Source organism: Lithobates pipiens, unplaced genomic scaffold (assembly GCF_037356315.1).
Source record: "Lithobates pipiens isolate NorthernLeopardFrog02 unplaced genomic scaffold, aLitPip1_a1.2 Scaffold_16, whole genome shotgun sequence".
Lineage (NCBI taxonomy): Eukaryota > Metazoa > Chordata > Amphibia > Anura > Ranidae > Lithobates > Lithobates pipiens.
Genome location: NW_027507748.1, coordinates 218,220,666 through 218,246,183, shown reverse-complemented (window position 1 = coordinate 218,246,183; position 25,518 = coordinate 218,220,666).

Here is a 25,518-nt window from a genome sequence, read left to right as displayed (position 1 = left end):
CCAGAAGAGGATGTTCGGGGCCACTCTGTGCAAAATGAGCTGCACAGTGGAAGTAAGTATGACATATTTGTTATTTTAAAAAATAAATAAATTTACCCTTGCAATAACTTTAAAATTCAATAAACAAATTTGACAAGGAAAAAAATAAATAAAATGATATTAAATTATATTAGCACAACTAAACATTGAAATATCGGTGCCCAACTCTGACTTCTGTGTCCTGCAGGGGGGCAGTGGACAGAATCACAGAGCACAGTGGAGCTGCTGGCATTGGACATTCCAGGAAGTGTGTTGGATGCAGAAGATCCTGACTCAGTTTCTAGCTCTTGAGGACTCTTGAGGACTCGCCACCTACCAGACAGCTAAGCATTGAGTCTTCTTTTGCTGGTAACCTTGTTAATTCAAATATCAGAGTCACTTTAATCGGCTTCTCATGGTGCTCACAAAACATCTGTGCTGCTAAAAATGTTAGATCACATTTTACCACTGTAACAATTTACAGACAACTAGATTGCATTATTCCAACCATGTGCAATTGAAATAAAAGCCAAAGTGAAGTATGCCTTTCTATTTTTTCTTATTCCTCTCCCATAGGCTCAAAAGCATTTTTTTTTTTTTTTAATATGCTTATAACTAAGGGCTTATTCACACGTGCTGTGGTCGATAAAAAGCAATCGGAGTTTTGCTCACTCTTCAGACAACATTTCACAGGTTGTGAGAAAGCCTTGTATCTCCTACTCAAAGCCTGCTTTAACCCCCTGAACCAGTGCGTTGCATGTGCTTTGGACTAGGTTGTGAGGGGCTTGCAAAGCAGTCCCATTCACTTGAAAGCATCAGGGGCTATAATCCCCTATGTACACCCCCTGCCTTTGCAGCAAAGTTGGCAGAAGGTATAAACATGGCTCAACCAAAGGAGTTTTACTGCCCCTCAACTGCTAGTGTGAATGAGCCCTAAAACAGAATATTGTTTTATATTCTCAGAGGAGAAAATATAAAATGTTGCAATGTCTTGTGTTTTCCAGGCAGAATTTAGCTGATATGAACAGAACAAAAATCTGTTGTTTATGGCTTAAAGTGGTTGTATACCCGATATGATGACATTTCTTCCTGTGGACAAGTGAAGGTTTTAAAATTATTTGCTTTAGAAGAAAGTCTCTTCACCTACTTGCCTTGTGAGTTATAGGTATATTTGTGGCTAATGACGTAGCCCGCGTATGTGCCGTATGTCCAAATTTTTTCCGGGAAGCAGAGACCCTGTCGTAAAAATGCAGTGTCTATGCCGGGGCTGCGTAATTTCCGATTGTCAACGTCAGCCCCGACATCCCACGATGCTTCCAAGTAATCCAGCAACAGGATAGACTGATTCGCTCGAGGTTCGTTGCCGTAGTAACCGGAAACGAAGCAGAGGCTTGGATACGGCTTTTTGTGTGCATGCGCAGGATTACGGAGAGGAAAATTTAGTGCGGGCGGAAGTATATTAGACTACAGACACGGAAGACCACAGTTGATATGGCGATGGCTATTGCAGAGCAGCAGCGTTTGGAATATAATGTGTTCTTACAGTAAGAATGATTTTTGGGCTTATTCTTAGTGCCCATTCTATTCTAAATAAATATTTAGATTGCAATATTGGCTAAATTGTTTTTCTTTTGGCGAGTTTACTACCGCTTTAATAGGTTGAACTCTAATTTAAGGTATCCACACCTTAGTAGCAATTTGTGATCAATTTCAATACCGGCAATCTGTTGTTTATTAAATTCTGAATGCAACACAGGTTATTATTATCATTATTATTATTATATTATAGCACTTATATAGCGCCATCAGTTTGCACAGTGCTTTAAAACATGAGAGCAGACAGTACATTTACAATACAAATCAATACAAGAGAAATCAGAGAACCCCTGCCCCTTAGAGCTTACAATCTAAAAGCGAGGGTCAATCCTTGGAATGTTCAGCTCCATCCCCTCTCTCTTTTTTTCCCTTTTAATGCCTAAATCTCTGATTTACTCAATTATTGGTTAGAGGTGTGGGCCCCTCTCGTTACATTTTCATTAGCTACTTTTATATGACCCCATTGGGGGGCTTTGGGTACCCTCATGCCTCTCCACTTGTCAGGATGTATTTGATTATTATTTTCACTTAAAGTGAATGTAAACCCTTACATATACCCAGTGAAGTGAACAGCCTCAGATGATACACAGAGAATAAATAAATCTCCCAACATAAGTTTTACATGTATATCTGCTGTCTTCAACTTGCTATATTTTTTAGAATTCTTACATCATGTTAGAGATTTTTTCAATCTGCTCAGCAATGGGTGTGGATTCTTGGCATACACTGTGTGACAGCTGTTTGGGGGAAAGGCACACACTCCCACTTCACATAGGCAGAGGAAGGAAGGAATGTGCAAAGCTGTGCTGTGAATAGACCATCTCTCTGCTATTCTATTTATAGCACACACCCGACACAAATTTCAGGCTGGTTTTATATTGGTTGTCTTAGAACTTGTCAGAAGTTATCATGCTGATAACAGAAGAACAGAGGAACATAAATACATGGTACTTTGGCAAGAGATAAGTAAACACTACAAATACAGTATCTCACAAAAGTGGGCACACTCCTCACATTTTTGGAAATATTTTATTATTTATTTTCTTGCGACAACAATGAAGAAATTACACTTTGGTACAATGTAAAGTAGTTAGTGTACAGCTTGTATAACAGTGTAAATTTGCTGTCCCCTCAAAATAACTCAACACACAGCCATTAATGTCTAAACCGCTGGCAACAAAAATGAGTACACCACAAAGTAAAAATTTCCAAATTGCGCCCAATTAGCCTTTTTTCCTCCCTGGTGTCATATGACTCGTTAGTGTTACAAGGTCTCAGGTGTGAATGGGGACCAGATGTGTTAAATTTGGTTTTATCACTCTCACTCTCTCATACTGATCACTGGAAGTTCAACATGGTACCTCGTGGCAAAGAACTCTCTTAGAATCTGAAAAAAATAATTGTTGCTCTACATAAAGATGGCCTAAGCTATAAGAAGATTGCCAAGACCCAGAAACTGAGCTTCAACACAGTGGCCAAGACCATACAGCAGTTTAACAGGACAGGTTTCACTCAGAACAGGCCTTGGCATGGTTGACCAAAGAAGTTGAGTGCACGTGCTCAGCGTCATATCCAGGAGGTTGTTTTTGGGAAATAGGCATATGAGTGCTGTCAGCATTGCTGCAGAGGCTGAAGGGGTGGGGGGTCAGCCTGTCAGTGCTCACACCATACGCCGCACACTGCATCAAATTGGTCTGCATGGCTGTCATTCCAGAAGGAAGCGTCTTCTAAAGATGATGCACAAGAAAGCCTGCAAACAGTTTGCTGAAGACAAGCAGACTAAGGACATGGATTGTTGGAACCATGTCCTGTGATCTGATGAGACCAAGATAACCCTATTTGGTTCAGATGGTGTCAAGCGTGTGTGGTGGCAACCAGGTAAGGAGTACAAAGACAAGTGTGTCTTACCTACAGTCAAGCATGGTGGTGGGAGTGTCATGGTCTGGGGCTGCAGGTGTGCTGTCGGCACTGGGGAGCTACAGTTCATTGAGGAAACCATAAATGCCAACATGTACTGTAACATACTGAAGCAAGGCATGTTCTTCTCCCTTCGGAGACTGGGCCGCAGGGCAGTATTCCTACATGATAGCGACCCCAAACACACCTCTAAGATGACCACTGCCTTGCAAAAGAATCTGAGGGTAAAGGTGATGGACTGGTCAAGCATCTCTCCAGACCTAAATCATATTGAGCATTTGTGGGGCATCCTCAGATGGAAGGTGGAGGTCTCTAACATCCTCCAGCTCTGTGATGGAGGAGTGGAAGAGGACTCCAGTGGCAATCTGTGAAGCTCTGGTGAACTCCATGCCCAAGAGGGTTAAGGCAGTGCTGGAAAATAATGGTGGCCACACAAAATATTTACACTTTGGGCCCAATTTGGACATTTTCACTTAGGGGTGTACTCACTTTTGTTGCCATCAGTTTAGACATTAATGGCTGTGTGTTGAGATATTTTGAGGGAACAGCAAATTTAGACTGTTATACAAGCTGTACACTCACTACTTTACATTGTAGCAAAGTGTAATTTCTTCAGTACTGTCACCTTTTCATGACAACATTTTTATTTCATGAATCAGGTTTACATCAACTTTAATATCTTCTTCTCTGTCTCAATATACCTGTATATGTAATGTAGTACTTTTTGTTTTTACTGAAAATTATAATAGTAAAGATACATTCAACCTAAAAGGGAGGTTCAACTGATACAAAAGGTGATAATTGTGGGGGAGGATGGACTGATTGAGAAAATAAAAGTACAGTTGTTGGGTGGAGGATCGCCTAGTGGACAGAGTAGAAGATATGATTAGGTTGGTATTTTGAGACTAGGTTAGTGATGTAGCTGGGGGACAGAGTTGTGGATGGCTTTGTAAGTTGTTGTTAGTATTTTGAATTTAATTAGTTGGGTGAGTGGAAGCCAGTGGGGGGGGGGGGGGGAATATCCCATGTAAAGGTAATCCAATCTTTTATTCTTTTTTGTGGCGTGTGAAACACACCCAAAAACTCCGCCCGGTGCCAAAAAAGTGCACACAAATAAAGAGTAAGACACAAAACGTGCAACGGGTGTTACTCTGTCCTCCACTAGGGAAGGACCTTACCATGATCCCCTGGGGCGTTAGGCTCCAGACAGGGACGTCACATGGGTACATCACATGGGTCCACCTGGCCGAAAACCAGATGGACCCCCTTTCTCTGGAGGGTCTGCTGAAACAGACCCACCCAAGTACTAGGTGGGGCTCCCCCGAAGGGAGACCCCATGAGAGAGGGCGAACCAAGCCAAAAGGCCTATGCCCCCACCCCCAAGACTTTCAGGGTTGGCCCGAGGACCCACAACCTACTCATCACACTGTGACAAACGTGACAACACAAACAAAGAAATACAAAAAAGTGACAAACACTGGGATAAATAAAAAGAAAGTGGGGAGAAAGAAGGTGGGAGAAGTGATAAATGGCCTGCCCTTTGGCTAGGAATCAACAATTCCTCTGGTCCTAGCCAAAAGGCTTGGCCCTAGAGGCAGGTGTGAAAAAGGTGTGTAGTGAAGTGATCAGGGTGCCAAATCTCAAAGTGCCCCTTAACACTTGTGCAAGCTATAGCACCCCTGGAATACCACTCCAGGGGCACATTGACCACAGGCTTTTCGTCACAACCCTGACCAACAGCCCAGACCGATGCAGCCCCACCCCAGCCAGCAAGGTATCAGAACATCTGAGAGCCTATGGAGAGACCAATTGGTGAAGCCCCCACCATCGCTCCCAGTGCTCCCATCTAATTATATTCGGTGGTACTGGTCAATTTCCCTCAATAACAATGAAAAGGGGCAGGCTTTCCCAACCGAAAAACTGAAAGGGGCGGAAAACAAAAAAATCTAGGCCAGAAGGCCTGGGACCCAACCCTTCAGCCGGACCCAGTGGTTCTCCATCCCCATCAGAAGGCTTCCCTTTCGGCTATCTCTAAACACTCCAGGTTACCTTTACACCAGCAGGTTTTGCATAGCTGCCGCCACCACTAATCCACCTCCTGGCAACTGATAAGAACAGATACTACACTTGATCGTAATGCAATGTGGAGGGAGTTGCAGTAGTCGAGGCGAGAGATAACCGGAGAGTGAATTAGAAGCTTAGTGGTGTCATTGGTTAAGAAAGGGCATATTTTGTAGATGTTGTGGAGGTTGAAGGTGGCAAGATTTGGACAGAGATTGGATGTGCGGCTGAAAGAAAAGAGTCAAGGATTACACCAAGCAAACTAGCATGTGGGTATAGGGTGATAGTTGTGCCGTGATCTTGACAGAGAGGTCAGGGGAAGGGGCATGTGGGGGGGGGGAGAAATATTATGAGCTCGGTTTTAGATAATTTGTTCCACATTTTTCGATTGTATTGCAAAATGTGGATTACCGTAAATGCATTATTTAATATTTTAATAAATACATTATAAATGTAAACGATCTAAAACAATGATTAAAATCAACATCTAATTGATCTAAATTAAGAATGGTTCTCCTAAAAGCTGCACATATTGGTTCCACCACAACTGATTGTCTTGGCAGTCTAAAACAATCAAGAGCTCATTAAAGATGGATGATCTTTGATTTGCCATTTTCATTTAATTTGATCAATGTCTGATTTTATGCTCCCCTCTCTGTCGACACACTCTTTTTCAGCTTAGAATGTGTACATTTGGATTCATTCCCATAAAGATTATTTTTACCAGCAATGATGCAAAACCTAAAGTAGATGTAAATTCTACTGTATGACATTTTGTTTGTGTATGATAAACATAGTTACATAGTTAGTAAGGTTGAATAAAGACACCAGTCCATCCAGTTCAACCTGAATGAGTGTCTACAATTGTCCCTATCCCTTTACATTGCACACTCACAATAAACAATTCTCTTTTTTTTATTTTTTGTAATTATTATTATTATACAAGATTTATATAGCGCCAACAGTTTGCACAGTGCTTCACCTTCTTTTCATTCTTTGTTGCATTTCAGTGCTGTTGTTGATCTCCTGCAACCTCTTTGCAGCCACTTCTTGTCTACACACATTTAATCCAGGGATAGCTGTATGGCAGATTTTCTGATGGTGACAACATTGGACATATGCTGTACATACATGCTGTATATTTTGTGTTGTAACAGGCACATCAGGAGCCCTTGTGACAATGCAGGAGTTCAATTGGTAAACAGGGACAGAGTATTGTCACCATATAAACAGAAAGTTTCCGAACAAGAACTTTGAGAAGAATGTTGGAGATCTGAAATAATGAAAATGGCTTCTGAAATGACAATAATGTGTTAAAGATTATATGAAAGTTTAGTGAACGGGTTTACCCATGGCTTTTTTCAGCAGGAATGTGGGGGAACCTTCAGCACTGAATGTATGTAATGGCAAGAGGTGCTGGGATGTACTGGAGGGTCCATTGATGCTGGCTGCTGAAGGATCTATTGTTGCTTGGGGAATCTATTGTTAAAGGGAGGTGCCTATTGTTGCTGGGGGGGTCTCATGTTGCTTGGGGGTCAATTGCTGCTGGGGGTGATCTACTTTTGAAGCAGGAGTCTATTGCTGCTGGCTTCTGGATGGCAGTGGCGGCTGGTGCTCACATTTTTTTTTTGGGGGGGGGGGGGCGCAAACCAACTGAGAAATTCAGAAAAAAAAAAACATCATTTGCAGCCTCACTGTGTCCATCAATTGGCGCCACTGTACCATCAAACACAGCCACTGTGCCCATCAATTACTGCCACTGCGCCATCAAACGCAGCCACTGCACCATCAAACGCAGCCACTGTGCCCATCAATTGCCGCCACTGTGCCCATCAATTGCCGCCACTGTGCCATCAAAGGCAGCCATTGTGCCCATCAATTTCCACCACTGTGTCATCAAGCGCTGCCACTGTGCCATCAAACAAAGCCTCTGTGCCCATCAATTGCCACCACTGTGCCATCAAACGCAGCCACTGTACCATCAAACGCAGCCACTGTGCTCATCAATTGCTGCGACTGTGCCCATCAATTGCCGTGACTGGGGCCCATCAAACGCAGACACTGTGCCCATCAAATGCTCTACTGTGCCCCATTAAACGCAACCACTCTGCCATATCAAATGCTGCCAATGTGTCCGCCATCTGCACTTACCTTGTCTCAGTGGGACAGCTTCTTGATGTCTTCTCCCATCCTCTGCTATGATTGGATGCCTGATAGGCGTCCAATCAGAGTGCCTGTCGTTTAAGCCAATCAAGTGACGGGTAACAGATCTGAGCACCTGATTGGCGGAGAGGCGGTTTAGTGCTAGGAAAGTAAATAGGGGCCGGGCACCTGAATAGGGGGTGGCAGCGGTCGGCCATTGAAAGATTCATGCAATGCATGAATCTATCTATTGGTGCTAGAGGGGGTGGCAGTAGAGAGGGGGCAGCGCCCATGCACCCTTATAGACGCATTGCCACTGCTGAAGGGTCTATTAATGCTGGCTGTTGGGAGATCTATTGTTGCTGGTGGAGTCCATTGTTCCTGGGATAGATCTGTTATTGTTAGAGGGTCTTATACTGCAGGGGGTCTGTTGTTGCTGGGGGGGGGGGTTCTATTGTTGCTTGAGGGATGTTGCTTTGGGGGGCTATTGTTGCTGGCTGCAGTTGATCTCTTTTACTGCTTTTTAAATGATTCCTAAGAAACTCCATACAAATTACTGAACTCCTCAAAATTCTACTTGCTTGTTTTCCTTAAGAGGGGTGATACTGGGAGGTGGGTAGGGGGTGGAACCCAGGGATGGAGTTCAGAGGTGGTTAGGGGGCAGTGTATACACCACTCTTCCACCGCCTTTGCCCACTGAAATGAATGGGCAACGCTGCCGAAGCACCTGCAAAGCGCTTCGGTACTGAGCTCTACCACACATCTAACCCTTTCTTCGCCCGCTGGCGCCCCACTAGCGGCTGAACAGCGCTGCTAAAACAATGGTAAAGCGCCGACTCTAAAACTCTATTTTTAATTTCTATATTGCTCCACTCTTAAGCCTAGCACACACGATGAGATTATGGGACGAATGATCATCCGTTTCTTTTTTGCATGCTAGTCTCCATTAGGGATGAGCTCAGGCGTGTTCGCATGGAACACGTGCAGAGCCCGCCAGGAAGTCGGCACTGCGCTAATCACAGGCAGTGAGACATTGCCCGATCTCTGCAGCCGCACATCGGGGCAATGTCTCACTGCCTGTGATTAGCGCAGCAATGCGCCGACTTCCATGCAGGTTCTGCGCATGTTCCATGCAAACACACCTGAGCTCATCCCTAGTCTCCATATAGAAAAGAAAAAGGTTACTAAAGTACGAAAATTCCCATATGACAGAATAAAAATTCGGAATGAATGTAATGTATTTGTATTGTATTTTTAGACGAAAATTGTACTGATTAAATGAAACTTGTACAATCTGGTATCGTACAAGAAAAATGCTTGTGTTTGTCCCTTTGGAAAATTTCAGTTGTGTACTAATGATCAAATTATCGTACGATCGCTTCAAAATCTGTATTTTTTGTACGATATTATTATGATCATTTGTACAGGGCTTTCATTGTAATGTTTACAACGTCCTTAGCATATGCAAAAAGAGGGAGTATTTTCTCTCTATATATTTATTTTACCTTTATTTTTAATACATTTGCTTACTGCTCTCTGCTCAGTCATAAAGGATACAATGCTTACAATGTGCAAAAATATTTAAAAAATAAAAATGACCCAGCAATCGCAGAGACCACATATGTACTTCTATTTACATATCAGAGCCTGCCTCTTTCTCTCACAACAGAGGAAAGGGGAGGAAGGAGAATTGCGCACAGGGATCTACATGGAGAGAGAGAGGGGCTTCCAGACAGTCTGTGATTCCAGGTGGGAGGGGGGGGGTTAAATGGCCAACAATGTCTAATGATGGGGGAGGGGTAGAGATGGCGGGTTTAACCAGCTCAATACCAGCCACTTACACCCCCTTCCTGTCCAAGCCAATTTTTAGCTTTCAGCAGTGTCGCTGTTTAAATGACAATTGCACAGTCATGCAATGCTGTACCCAAACAGAATTTTTATCATTTTGTTCCCACAAATAGAGTTTTCTTTTGGTGGTATTTGATCACCTGTGTTTTTTTTTTTTTTTTTGCTAAACAAATAAAAAAAGCCTAAAAGTTTGAAAAAAAAAAAAAAGGTTTTCTTTTGTTTCTGTTATAAAATGTTGTAAATAAGTAAGTTTTCTCCTTCACCGATGGGCACTGATAGGCGGCACTGATGGGCACTGGTAGACGGCACTGATGGGTGGCACTGATGGGCATTGATAGGTGACACTGATGGATACTTATGGGTGGCACTGATAGGCAGCATTGCTGGGCACTGATTGGCACTGATAGGCGGCACTGCTGGGCACTGATACGTGGTACTGATATGTGGCACTTATAGATGGCATTAATAGGCATCACTGATGGCACTGGAAGGCATTGGGGATGGCCACTGATTAGCATTTCCCTGGTGGTCTAGGGTGGCATACCTGCTGGTCCAGGGTGGTGCCAAACCCTGGTGGTCCTGGCAGCATCCTGGTGGTCCTGGGTGGCCATCTGAGTGGGGGCTGCGCTGATAAACAATCAGCACAGACCCACCCCCCGTCAGGAGAGCAGCAAATTGGCTCTCCACTACTTGCATCTGTCAGATGCATGTAAGGAAAAGCCGATCAACGGCTCTTCCTGTTTACATTGTGATCAGCCGTGATTGGACACGGCTGATCACGTGGTAGACGTGAGACCCCGCCAGAGACTCTTTACCAAGATCAGTGTAGCGGTGTGAGGGCACAGTGGCAGCGTTTGATGGCACAGTGGCAGCATGTGAGGGCACAGTGACAGCATTTGATGGCACAGTGGCAGCGTTTGATGGGTACAGAAGCAACGTTTGATGGCAGAGTGGCTGCAATTGATTTATTTTCAAAAAGATTTTGCGCCCCCCCCCAAAAAAAATTTTGAGCACCAGCCCCGACTGCTGACGACAGATTGTGGAAATATTTTGGAGAGAGCAGGGTCATTGTGTTTTTCCATCTATCCATTGCACACAATGCAATTTCATCCCCCAGAGAACTTTCTTTCCTGAAAACTCCATGTCAGCCTACTACAGGGTATGCTCCGCCCATACCCCCACCTGCAGGACCTAACTCATAAATTTGACTCCCGCCCTCATGCTGGCGTTCCTCTTTTTCTTCTTACCTAGTAGGACCAAGCACCCCTTACCTGGCTGCAATAAACTTGTGGCCGTCCACCTGTTGTTCCCCAGGTGCAGACCCTGCTGTATGGACCCTTAAATTGGCTATTTGTGTGGGTGTTATGGCTGACATTGGGATTAATGCTCTGCTAAATGCACAGCTGTTCCCAGAGGTGACAACATGGCCGCAGCTATCTGGTACGTAACTGCCTGATTTTATTGCTTTTTTGTCTCTGTGGTGCATGCTGCATCTTCCTTCATCCAGTGATGTTTCTCTAGATTGAATGGATCCCAATATGGCAGCTGGGATGCCTTTATGAGCTCCATAGCAGCCTTGGGTTGTATAAGGCACCTGTTTTAGGCTATTGAGGTGTACTCCACATTTCTTTAAAGGTGCAGTGGTTATATTTACTATTCCCTTGGGTGATCTGTGTACACTGCAGAAGAATATTATCATAATCTGTTGGGCTCCATTCACACAAATGCGTTTTTTGATGCATTTTGCAGAAATGCAGGGAAATTTTTTAACGTGGGTTCCTATGGAACGTGTTCACAAAAATACTTTTGTGCCTCTGCGTTTTGAATGTAATATACTTCAATGGACCTGCATCTAAACGTACTGTTGTTTGCAATTTATTTATTTTATTTTCTGTAGATTCACTGTATATAAGTGGTTGCTAAGGAGGGGGCCAGGAAGCTGGCCGTTACATCCTTAACAACCGATGAGTCATCAGCTGTCAGCGGGGAAGCCTGCTGACAGCTGATGACTCATCGGTTAAGGCCGTAAAAAAAGAATTGCTGGCAAAAAAAAAAAAAATTGTGTGGGGTCACCCCCAAAATCCACACCAAATCCTTACCCGAGTATGCAGGTCAGGAAAGGGAGGGGGCGAGCGCCCCTCCTCCTGAACCGTACCAGGCCACATGCCCTCAACATGGGGAAGGGCTGGGTGCTTTGTCCAGTGTGCTTCTTCCGCCGACTACCCTCCGATGCTGCATCCCGCTGATCTGTCCACACTGGTAGATAATCATGGGGGCGTGGCCATCGGTCCCGCCTCCTTGTGATGTCAAATACCCATCATGTCCTGGTCTGTGATGTCACAAGGGGTGGGGCACTCCGATAGATGTCGTCATATGGCCACGCCCCCATTGTTATCTAAAAAAAAAATGCTTGACATCGGTGTGGACAGACCAGCGGGACACAGCATTGGAGGGGGGTCGGAGGAAGCAGCGGCAAAGGGAGAAGCACAACAGACAAAGAAGAATGGAAGAAGCAGGAGAAGCCCGGAGGAGGAAGATGCGGGAAAACAAGGGGAAGAAGATATTTTTAATAAAAGACTTGTCAAAAACTGTCTACTGTGTTTTTTCACAATACACTACTTTTTTTATTTTTTTGGTGAATGGGTAGGAGTACAATGTCCCCGATAGTTATTCACATGGGGGGAGGTCGTAATGTGGGGGCTCCCTTGTTAAAGGGGGCTTCCAGATTCCGATAAGCCTCCTGCCCACAGACCCAGACAACATCCGGGCAAGGGTTTTCAGGAAGAGGTTCTTGTCCCCATCAACATTTGGGGTGAGGGGGCGCAGAGCCCCCCTGCCCCAAAGCACCCACCCCCCCATGTTGAGGTCATGTGGCCTGGTCCGGTTTGGGGGGCACTCGGTCGGCCCCACCCTTTCCTGACCTGCCGGGCTACATGCCCGAATAAGGGTCGGGTATGGATTTTGGGGGGGCCCCATGCTTTTTTTTTTTTTTTTTTTTTTTTTAGCGAGCTATTTTTATTTATTTTTTTACATTCAGCTGTCAGCAGGGAAGCCCGCTGACAGCTGATGACTCATTGGTTGTTAAGGACGCGGTGACCAGTTTCCCGGCCCCCTCTGTAGCAACAAGCTATATGTAGTGTAAATAAAATGCAAATCGTGGTAAAAACGCATCAAGCACTGCGAGGGGGAAAAAAAAAGCACTGCAGAAACGTTCAAAAGCAACATGCATTGATGTGAATTGAGCCTTATGCCGCATACACATGACCGGACTTTTCAATGGACTAAGTCCGACGGTCTTCCCAACAGACCTTCGGTGGAGGTCCGACGGACTTTCCAAACTAGATGACTTGCGTACAAACGAACGGGCTTCCCGATGGACTTTCAAAATGAATGGACTTGCCCACACACGGACTAAAGTCAGTTTATTTTGAACGTGACTCCAGGTACAACGGGACTAGAAAGGGAAGTCAAGCTCGCAGCTTTCATCGGCGAGATTGACACCTTGCGAGCCCCGTTGCCTGGTATGGATTTTAAGGGGAACCCCCACGCCAAAAAAAAAGGTGTGAGGGTCCCCCAAAGTCCATAACAGACCCTTATCACAGCACACAGCCTGGCCGGTCAGGAAGCGTCCCCTCCCCACCAAACCATACCAGGCCGCATTCGTCCTCAACATGGGGGGTGGGTGATTTGGGGAAGGGGGGTGCCCTGCGGCCCCCCACCCCAGAGCACCTTGTCCCCATATTGATGAGGACAAGGGCCTCTTCCCGACAACCCTGGCCGTTGGTTGTCGGGGTCTGCGGGTGGGGGGCTTATGGGAAACCTGGGAGGTTTATAAGGTTATAGGTTAATAAGGGGGGGCCCCCATATCCCGGCCCACCACCCTATGTGAATTAGTATGGGGTACAATGTACCCCTACCTATTCACCTGGGGGGAAACGTGTCAATAAACACACTACACAGGTTTTTAAAGTAGTTTATTAGGCAGCTCCGGGGGTCTTCTTCTGACTTCTCCACGCTTTCCGGTTCTTCTTCAAGGCTCCTCCGCTCTTTTGTTTAGCGGTGGCCTGGTGTTTTTCGTCGTCTTCTTCTGATGTTGACATGACGCTGTCTCCTGCTGCAATGCTGTGTGCACGGTGCACTACGACTTGTATAGGCATAGGGCGGGGTCACCGGGTGATGTCACCCCACCCCTTATGACAGCACAGTCCCAGCATGCCCGTTGACCCCGCTCCTTATGACGGCACAGTCCCAGCATTCCCCGGGACTGTGCCGTCATAAGGGGGCGGGGTCACCAGATCACATCACCCGTTGACCCTGCCCCATGCCTATATAAGTCCGTAGAGCGGGAGAAGAAGCCGGAGAGAGTGGAGGAGTCGGAAGAGACCCCTGGAGCTGCCTAATAAACTACTTTCTAGTCTAGCGTGTTTTTTTTTTTTGACACTTTTTTTCTCCCAGGTGAATGGGTAGGGGTATGATGTAGCCAGGATCTGGTAGGCACCCTTATTAAAGGGGCCTCCCGGATTCCGATAAGCCCCCGCAGACCCTGACAACCAACAGCCAGGGTTGTCGGGAAGAGGCCCTTGTCCTCATCAACACGGGGACAAGGTGCTTTGGGGTGGGGGGCCCCCTTCCCCAAAGCACCCACCCCCATGTTGAGGGCATGCGGCCTGGTACAGTTCAGGAGGAGGGGTGCTCACTCGTCCCCACCCCCTTTCCCAACCAGCCGGGCTGCGTGCTCAGATAAGGGTCTGGTATGGCCCTTGGGGGGGACCACCATGCTGTTTTTTCTGCGTAGGGGGTTCCCCTTAAAATCCATACTAGACCTAAGGGCCTGGTTTGCTCCTGGAGGGGCATTCCCTCTCGCTGCAATAGGAAAACGTGTTTTTCCTATTGCAGTGAGCGTGAGATGTACAGTACCCTGCAGCCGAAAACCCGAAAACATTCTCGCGGGCAGAGGCTGTAGCTGCCCTTGCGTCGTATTTGGTCCGTCGGACCAGCATACAGACGAACAGCCTTCCCAATAGGAACTTGACCTGGCGGACCAAGATTTAAAACCTGTTCTATTTCTAGCCCACACACGATCGAATTGTCTGACGGATTCTGGTCCGCCAGAAAGTCTGATCCTGTGTACGTGGCATTAGAGTCCTACCTCCTGTTTCTGTACTTGTTTCACATGTATACCTCTTGTTTCTGTACTGAACAGAGCTGTTTTCATTGTCCTTCTTCCTGCATGACTGGGTTTTAATGAACAAATCACCTGGTGATGTCTTAGCTCTGGTCTGGGAAAGCTGCAGTATTTAGCCTTCCTTGGCAGTAGTTAACCCACTCGAGAGTTATTTCCAAGTACACTAATTCCTATTGCATCGAATTTGTTTTTGTACTTCTTTTTTTAGTCTGCAGGGCTGTAGTTTGAAGTAGATGGGTAACTTTTAAACATCTTTAGTTATCTTAAGTTACCAGTGCTGTGGAGTTCTTCTTTAGACTTGCTCAGTATTCCTGCTTGTCAGGGATTGATTTTTACTGAGACAAGCCATCGGTGCAGCAAGCAGTAAAACTGTGTACTGTTACCTCCTTGTACAGTTTTTCTTGCAGCCAGTTTGCTGCAAAGCCATAACTATCACCTCATCATAGTAGCCAGTCATTGCAAAGAAGGGCACTGTTCAGGTAAGAGTTTTTCTTTCAGGTATATCTGGAGTGAATTATGGGCTCTTGCCATTGAGTCTCTCCGGAGTGGCAGGTATCGACACCTAACAGGTTGTCGCATTCAATAAGCCTGTGGTCAATACACTCTAAAGCAGGGGTGTCCAAACTTTTTTCAAAGAGATTTGTTGAAGTGACCGTGTGTGAGGGCCGACCATTTTGCATGACATTCTTAGAACCATTAAAATTCGGTCTAAAGATGGCCATACACCTATAGATTATCTGCAGATTTTCTATGGTTAGATGGAAAAAATGCAACAGATTTCTCCAAGTATGCCAAACTGTGTGGATGGAGGAATCTCCCACAGGGCCAAGCTTCAGTATCTTGCTAGTTGTCCCTGCTGGCTCTCAACCTAAACTATGCCTGCACCCAATCAGAATGTTCAAGTATTGAGAGCCAGCGGGGTCGACTAGCAAGATGTGGGAGATTCTTCCATCCACACAGTTCCGTTAAATTAAGCTCCTGATGAAGCATTTGTATAACGCGTAACATGTAGGGCAATTTTCGAGCTGAGTCATCTATGATACACTGTCCATATTACTGATTTTTTATTTTATTTTTTCCCTATGTTATATATTTGTCATAGCAAAATGGAAATGTATGAGTCTTTTATCAAATTGTGATTTAAATAGACCACATTGACAGTGTAATCGTTATGCTCTGAGGCAATTAGTGTTTCATGCAATTTTATGTATGTTTGACACTATTTTTTGTAAATAAATTCTGTTATAAATTATTTTAAAGAAACCTGTGTCTATGCCTATAAAGTCCATCACCTTTAACAACTGTTCTATTTAATAACATCCACACAGTTCAGCGTAGATGGAGAAATCTGTTCCACTTTTTCCATCTGACCATAGAAAATCTGCAGATAATCTATAGGTGTATGGCCAGTCTAAGTGTGTTTGTCGAAGCACTAAAACATCGTCCAACAAGAATTCTCTTGCCTTTGTCGCGCTCGTTCCTGACACACAGACGAATGCTCTGCTTTTTAGGGGTACCGTTCTTAATGGTACCCCACACATTGGAAAATGTGGAGTGCTTTTGGTGCAGTGCAATTTAAAAAAATAAACTAAAATCTCGGGGACTTCTTTCCCTGCATTTTTTTGTGGGTTGGGAAGCCCATTGAAATGAATGGGCTGCCCTACACGCAGCACACAGCCACAGAGATGAGAAGCAGGGGCTTGTTCACATGTCAGGTCAACTTCTCCCCCTTTAGTTGCAGAGGGAGCAGCTGGGGGTGTACACATGCTGTGGCTGCAGCTGGAGGTATACACAGGGTGAATGGGCCTGCACTTCAACTACCCCGCAACTGTGTGGATTGCACAGTTGCGGTATAGTAATGCTGCATTTATGGGCTTAAAACTGGTGGTGAGGAGGCAACATAATGCCTCTTTACTGCCTTCCAAATACCACTGAAAAGCAATCTGTGCATAGATTGCTTTTCAGAGGAGCAGCACTCATGGCTGCTATTACACACAAGCCCTACAAAAGCAGTTCTGATGGTACAGGAATGGGGGGGGGGGGGGGGGGGGTCCAGATTAAAAGTAACATACACACAGACACATGCAGACATACATACATGCACACACATGCATACACAGACATATACATACATACATACAGACACATGCACATATACACACATGCGCACACACACATACAGAGACACATGAATAAAGCCCTTTTAAAACGAATCTAGCTTCTAGCACAGTACTCTACCTTTCCAGCTTCCTCATTCAGCCGGGTACTGCACTGTAGGGGGAAGCAGAGAGCACAGCACACTCCCCTGCACTTTACTTTCACTTTTGAAGCTGACGGAGCTTCTCGCAGTGCCAGGGGATCGAGCTCATCTGAAAGCCCTGATCCCGCGGCAGGCTGGTTTAGATAGCCAGGCAGGCCTTTCAAAACCGGGCCGCGATTGGCCCATGGGCTGGACTTTGGACATGCCTACTCTAAAAAATGGTTACAGAGCAGTCTCCAAGCCTTCCCAGGCAAACAATCTGCTTCAGATTCTTCTGCCTAGGCAGGCAAGCCCTGTATGTGGGCCATACACTCTAAAGGATTGTTTCCACTTACCCTGTGAAAAGGGTTACCGAGCAGTCCTCTTCAGACTTTTTCTATAGAGAAAACAGACTAACATGACTGCAAGAATGTGGCCTTGTTCCAGCAACCAAGGCTAAAGATTATGACGACGCCTAACAGGTTGTCACATTCATTAAGCATGTGGTCAATACACTCTAAAGGAGTTGTTTCTACTCACCCTGTGAAGGGACATGATCCAGGAAGTTGGCACATGTCTCCTACCTACCGTGTTTCCCCCAAAATAAGACCTACCCTGAAAATAAGACCTAGCGTTTTTTTCCAAGGAGGGCTGCAATATAAACCCTACCCTGAAAATGAGCCCAACTTTAAAATGCTTGTAAAATCCTATAATCCACTCTATTACAGTAGCATATAATGTACAATGTGTGGGTTTCTGTAATACAATTACAGGAAAGAGAGCTCCGGCGGGTCACAGAAGCGCCGAGCGGCACTATAACCAAGGTATTTGGCACAATTAGATTACAGAAACGCACACATTGTACATTATATAATACTGTAATAGAGTGGATTATAGGATTTTACACTCATTTTAACTCACTGGGCAGGAAGAGAGAGGGGGAGAGAAAACCGCACATTAACATGGTAAGACCTACCCCGAAAATACGAAAATAAGCCCTACTGTGTCTTTTGTTGCCAAAATTAATATAAGACCCATTATTTTCGGGGAAACATGGTAGCTTGTATAAAGTACAGGGATGTGGTCTCTGTGTTCACATGCTAAATGCATTGTTTATCAGGGAGCCACTCTGCTGGTTTGTGAGGCAGCATATGAGGTATAAATCACTCTTATTGGGGAAGCAGTGCAATATTATGGCTGGATTGGACACTTGCCTTAATATTATGGAGATACTGAGCTTCCTTATGGATGAGGCACTGCACTGCTGCTTAATAGTCATTGAACAAGCTCAATGTTTTTTGCCTGCCTTCTGCTTCTGCGGAAAAACAAATGCCAAGCCCAAGTAAAGACCAGCTCTACCAAAGAAGGTAGGGCACAGTGCCCATCTGCTTTCTAGGCAAGTAGCCTTCTTCAGACTCTTCCAGAGAGAGACATTCGGATGAACATGACTGGATGAATCCTGCCTTGTTCAAGCAGTCAGTGATGGACATGACAGGGACCAAAAGGTTGTCACAATGAATCATGTGGTCAAGACACTCTAAATGAGTTGTTTGAACTCCCCTTGTGCAAGAGGCATCTGTTCTGGCAAGGTCCAGTTTTCCTTCCAAAACCAGTAACTGGTCGCAAGATCTTTCTCAGGCCAACCAACCTTCTTCAGACTCTTCCTAAAAATAAGATGCCGGTGAAGATGACCTTTATCCAGTTTTTTTCAGTGAGATGCCTCAAGATAGAAGGAAAGCAGTGGAAGTATTTTTCAAGTGCCTCCGAAGACCACTTTGCAGTTTTCCTATGGTGACTGAATTAAGGCTCATTCTAGAGGAATGGAGCAAAAACATGTTTTCACAGCAGAGGTCAAAATTATGCCTTTGTGAAGAGAGACGTGTTCGGCATTTGGAGTCGCCCCCTTTGGTCGGTGTGTCCCTTATGGGTTTGACCAGACACATTACTTAACCATTTGTAGATGATGTGGTTTTCAAGGAAGAACTCATTCAATACATTTGTTCATAGAAAATGAAGCTTAACTTGACAGCAAGGTTCTGTGATTGTGGACAGTCTGGCTTCATGTCTGTGTTGGCAGTTGGCGATTAAAGAACAGGGTCATCTGATCCCTACAAAGTCCTTCTGTAATTAGAAGCCCAACTAATCATGGTTCAAAGTATGCCCTTCTCTGCTTCTAGAGAACATACTGGTGGTAAGGTACTGAACAGTGGTGGTCCGTGCATTGTGGGCGCACGGGCGCCGCCTCCCTGCCAGGACGCTGGACACATGGATTTCTATATTCCTATTGGCTGCCTTGGCCCTTTGGCGGAAGAGGAGACACAGAGCGGAGGAAGCATAAGGAGTGGACTCCTCCACTGCCGCTGCTGCCTGCCACCCCCGGAACGAAACACACACAGCAGGAGGAGAAGACACCACAGCTACACACCTTGATAGAGATACATTCCCGGACCATTTCCCTTGGCAAATCTAACAAATGACTAAAGTTTCTCACGACCACTTATCAGTTTTAAACCTTGAAGGTTATGTGTAATTTTGGAGAAAGTAACACAACCCATGCTTCAAGAAGTCAATCCCAGTAGCCCCCTGAGATGTTCTCTCAAATCTGGCTACAAAGAATTAAATGAAATTTGTGGATTTTGGCACAGTTTCAGTTTTTACTGGGATAGCATTAGTAGTATCTTACGGCCTGTAGTTGCTCTCTCCTGCACATTCAGAGGACAATGACAGTACCCCCTGATAGCTCACCTACCCAGTTATGGTATACATGCCTGCCATCATCACCTCCCTGCTGCAGAGGTTTACTTAATCTACTAAACTCCTTAGCAGTTTTATGTTGTGTGTTTTTTATTTTTTGCTGGCTGCCTCAAAGGGCAGAATTTCTTTAAAATACTTGAAAAGTAATGGATGCCCTCAGCTAGTGATTGAAAACCTAGAATGCAATATAGTCTTCCAGTGTCTGGGCTAATTTCTAACCACAGCACAGTGCTGTACCACTCTTCACCCAATCTACCACAGTTGCATTGTACAGTAACTGCAGTAAAAAGCCTATTATAGACAAGTATTTCAAAGTAAAAAAATATTCATTCATTTATACAGTATAAATGTTCTTCCTAAGGTGCTATCAATGTGCCTCGATCCCCGCTGGAGGGGAGGAATTACTTGTCAGCGTGTCCTGAGGCCCCCGAGGTAGGGGGTGCTGTCAGTATGCCTCGATACCTGCTGAGGGGGAGGAATTGCTGTTATTGTGTTCTCCACCAGTGTGAGGGTGCTGCTGACAGTGTGCTGAGATCATTATGTGGAATGCTGCTGATCTATATACCCTATATGTGATGCTGCTGAGCTGTTTACTCTGTTCTGTGATGCTGAGGCTGTATACTCTGTCCTGTGATGCTGAGCTGTGTACTCCTGACGCTATATGGGTGGAAGCAAGTGGAATACAGGGGAAGGAGTGGGTAGACTCTATAAGGGGTGGGGCTTATGAGAAGTGGGAGGGGTCAAAAAGGGCAGGATCTGATGCACCCCCCCCCCCATCCTAAAACTTCACCAGCCGCCACTGGTACTGAATTGTCCTGTTCCTCTCTTCACCTGTCAGCATCTTCATGCCTGGTGACTCTCGGGACCATGGTCTCTCCTGTCCTTGTTTTGAGTGGCTCGGTGGAGAAGATGCCCTTTCCAGGGATTTTTCTTCAACAGTGGATATGCATCAAACTATATCTCGGACACCTAGTACAAATCTCAGTTGCCAGACAGTGGTACAAGATCAAGCTCCAGCTCTGGAGAAGCTGAAGTTAGATTTTGAGAGGCAAAGGTTTGTCGATTTAGGTTGCTCATTGAGAATGGTAGATGCCCTCGAGAGCATGGAAGAGCAGCATGAACAAAGTCTTCAACAAAGTCTGGAAAAAATTCCAAGAATATGCTACGTCCGAAAGTGTTTTTTTATTTTTTCTTCTCTAGTAATGCAAGAGTTTGTCAGGTCCTCAGTTTTCTTTAAAGAGATCTCGACATGGGACATGGGACTGTGTGCAAGCACACTCAAAGGACATCTACTCCATGTCTGCTCCTTTAGCGGGACTCCAGTGAACCTTCAATTCTTTTGGCTGTAGTAAAGCTAAGGCCTCCCAGGGCCCTCACATTTCTACATGGGACCTCACATTATTACTCAACTACCTGTGTGCTCCAAAATACACGATGGATGGAGTTGTCGCTATGGGAATTGTTGTTTTAACCGCTTCCATACCGGGCCTGTTTTGGCACTCATCTCCTACATGTAAAAATCATTTTGTTGCTAGAAAATTACTCGGAACCCCCAAACATAATAAATATATATAATTTATATTTTGGATTATGTGAAAGATGTTACGCTGAGTAAATAGATACCCAAAATGTTGCACTTTTGAAATTGCAAACACTCGTGGAATGGTGCCAAGTTTTGGTACTGAACACTCTCCATAGGCAACGCTTACATTTTTTTTTACAGGTTACCAGTTTAGAGTTAGAGGAGGTCTAGTGCTAGAATTGTTGATTTTGCTCTAACGCACGTGACGATACCTCACGTGTGGTTTGAACAGCGTTTACATATGTGGGCGGGACTTGCGTGTGCATTCGCTTCTGTGCGCGAGCACACAGGGTGATTTAAAAAAAAAACATTTTATTATGGTTTTACTTTTTTTTTTTTTTATACACTTTCTCTTTTAAATTTACATTTAAAAAAAACAAAATTATCACTTTTATTCCTTTCCTATTTTATTTTATGTAAACATCCCTTGTAATAGGAATGGTGCGTGACAGGTCCTCTTCATGGAGAGATATGAGGTCTATAAGATCCCACATCTCTGCTCCAGGCTGGAAAGCATCAGATCAAAAAAAATGATCCCATGCTTTCCAGCCGAGATTGCGGCTTTGTTTACAACTGCGGCCTCGGTGTGACGTTGTAACATCGCGCCCGGGCCTCCAGTCGTAGAGACTGGTTTCATAGTTTCATAGTTAGTTAGGTTGAATAAAGACACCAGTCCATCCAGTTCAACCTGAGTGAGTGTCTACAATTGTCCCCATCCCTGTACATTGCACACTCATGTTGGTACCTACCCTTAAGGAGCCCACAATCCAAGGTCCCCATTCATTTACTAGGGCCAATTTTGGACAGAAGCCAATTTACCTACCTGCATGTCTTTTGGAGTGTGGGAGGAAACCGGAGGAAACCCACGCAGGCACAGGGAGAACGTGCAAACTCCAGGCAGGTAGTGTCGTGGTTGGAATTTGAACCAGTGACCCTTCTTACTGCTAGGTGAGAGTGCTACCCACTACACCACTGTGCCACCATCTGGTCACCGGAAATCTCTATGATCTTCATCCATCTGCGGCGGATTCTTTCTCCGGGTCCCCAATGGCACTGGCAGCCCAGAAAAACACCGGGGGGGTGATGTCCCCTCCAGTCATCTGTAAGAACGATCAAGAGGCGGAACTGCTGATCGGTCTTACAGTGCACAGAATCGCCAGCTCTAAAAGATATCTAAATGATGCCTGTAGCTGCAGATATCCCCACTGGGGCTGGAAGTGGTTAAAGAACGCTTTTCTGGTAGCCAAAGCCTCAGCTAGGAGTTGGTGGCTCTAGTGTATAAAGAACCCTATACACTAAGTCCTTCCTGGCAGACAGCGTTCTTCTGATCCCGATGCTGGATTTTATTACAAAGTGACCTCAACATTCCATCTAGGTCAAGAAATTGTGTGCCTACTTTTCATCTGAAAGATGGCCAAAAAGTCCTTTTGGATGTCGGGGAGACACCCAAGATGTATATGCATGCTACCCCAACTTTCAAGGCATCAGATTGCTTGTTTGTGGTTCCCAGAGGTTCATGCAAGGGGGCTAGAACTTCAAGCTGAGTGATTGCTTCTTGGATTGTGAAGGGGATAGGGGGTTGGCCCTTTCAGAACAAATAACGGCTTGCTCCACAAGAGGCGTCGCAACATCCTAGGCAGCCAGCCGCCTGTAGAGACTCAATGAAGTCAATATGCAAGGCGGTAAAGTGGTCATCCATACAAACCTTTTATTTCTGAATATTGCATTATTGAACTGTTAATTTTGACAAAACGGTTATCTCGTTAGCTGGAGGCCATAATTAACCCTATTTTGTTTCCACAATATCCCACCCTGGGAAGCTAGTTAGCTCCCAGTAGTAGACTGGCATGGAGCTGTCAGGAAAACGGAAAATTGAATATCAAATACTTACCGCAATTTTCCTTTCCTGCCAAGCTCCATGTATGCACACCCAGGTGTGGAAATAAAGTTATGGAACGTCGGCCTGAGGGCGGGAGTCAAATTTATGAGTTAGGTTCTGCAGGTGGGGGTATGGGCAGAGCATACCCAGTAGTAGGCAGACAATGAGCTCGTCAGGAAAGGAAAATTGCAGTAAGTATTTGACATTCAATTTTCAGTTTTCACTAATAATACTTTAACTTGGCTTCATTAGTGGAAAGAAAAAGCTCAGTGGGTATTAAATAACACTGAATGAAATCTCTATCCATTTGATTGATTACAATCTTTAAACCTACCATCAACTATGTAGCTCAAGGGCCTGCCTGATTTTAATGCTAATTAAATGGATTGTTTAGGTTTCATATTACATAGTTTTGGTAAATCGAATTGTGAATGCACAGAGGTTGTACCATCAGATTGTATAGTGTATGGCCATCTTAACCACTTCCAGACTGCCGCACGCCGATATACATCCTAATTTTGAAGAGGGATATCTTTGTTATGGCAGCAGCTAGCTGCCATAACCCTGGTATCCTCTTCTTCAGTGGGCGGTCCGGTTTCCAATAATGGTGGTCTGTGCGGCGGATTCGCCGCAAGAGCACTTTTGGCGGCGGGAGAGGGGCCCCTCTGCCGCTCTCTGGTGCCCTCTGCCGCTTACTGGAGCCCTTGGTAGCGGCAGAGGCTATTGGATCCTTGTCCTTCCTGGGTATCGAGACGAGTGAGGGGAAGATGGCGCAATTTTGAAGCATGACATGTTGGGTATCAATTTACTCGGCGTAACATTATCTTTTACAATATAAAAAAATTGGGCTAACTTTTACTGTTGTCTTATTTTTTTAATTCAAAATAGTGTATTTTTCCAAAAATAAAGTCTGCTTGTAAGACTGCTGTGCAAATACTGTGTGACAAAGTATTGCAACAACCACCATTTTATTCTCTAGGGTGCTAGAATCCCCAAACGTTATAATTTTTTTTTTTTTTCTAAGTAATTTTCTACAAAAAGTTTTTAACTTGTAAAAAAAATCGCTAAAAAAGGCTTGGTCCTTAAGTGGTTAAAGCACAGTGAAGTGAATGCAGCCACCATAAAACAGGAGGTGCGTTACTGGCTGGATCACCAGGTAAAAGTGAAAACGGCTTAAAAAAAAAAAAAAAAAGCCGCCTCCACATTTAGTAAACCACAATAGATTACATGTTTCTTGATTTGGGGTTTATATACACTTTAAGACCCCTTTCACACTGGAGCTAAAGTGCTGCTCGTTTTAGCGGTGCTTTTGCCGTGTTTAAGCGGCGCTTTTCGGCTGCTTATAGGGAGCTTTAACCCCACAGAAGGGGTTAAAAACGCCCATGTTGCAGCGCTTCCGAATCGCTTTTAAGGCGCTTTGGTAGCGCTGCCCAATCATTTCAATGGCCAGGGCATTTTGGTAGCGCTGTATACCATTGTCTTCTCCTAGCGGGTCAGGGCGGGGGAAACCGACCGTGCCGGGAAAAGACAGTGATTGTCGCTAGCGGCTATAACAATCACTAGTGATAATCGCAAGAGAATCTGGAAGGCTGGTTGTACCCAAGTTGATTATCTTGGTACATTCACCCTGCCTATTAACGGTGGAACTGGCCGAGATTTGAACTGTGTATGGCTGGCCTTTAAGAGATTTTCTCCTTCTTTCCTGTCTGGGAAATGTACAAACTCTCCAATGGCAGGAATAAAAACATTTTTAGTAGAGTATGAAAAGACTAAAACCCCTGTAAGATTTTCCTGTGTCTCTGTTGCAGATTTTCTCCAATTTCCTGTCTGATGAAACTGTTGTGATTGAGACAGAAATTGATGGAAAATCTCTCCAGCAGAACCCAAGATAGCATTAAAAACTAGACAGGGGTTCTAATCCTTCTCCACTCAATCCAAAAGATTTAACCCTTAGGCCTCATGCACACTGGGCCTAAAATGTCCCTTTAACAGGTGTTTGTCGTATTATTATTATTTTTTTCTCCAGCCAGTCAAAAAACACCTCTGATAGCCTATGTGTCCATGTACAAATAGGTGTTTTACAGGCTGAAAAAATAACCCATCAAAAGCACATTCAGGAAAGGCGCTGTAGAGCAGAAAAATACTGAGCGTACTTAAATGGACCTAAACGCTAGATGCATTTAGTGCTTGAGCATTAATACATTCCAATGACCAGAATAAATGAATGTTCTGGTCACTGGAATCCATTAATGTTCAAATGCTTGACACACCAAAACGCATGTGCAATGCACAGCTTA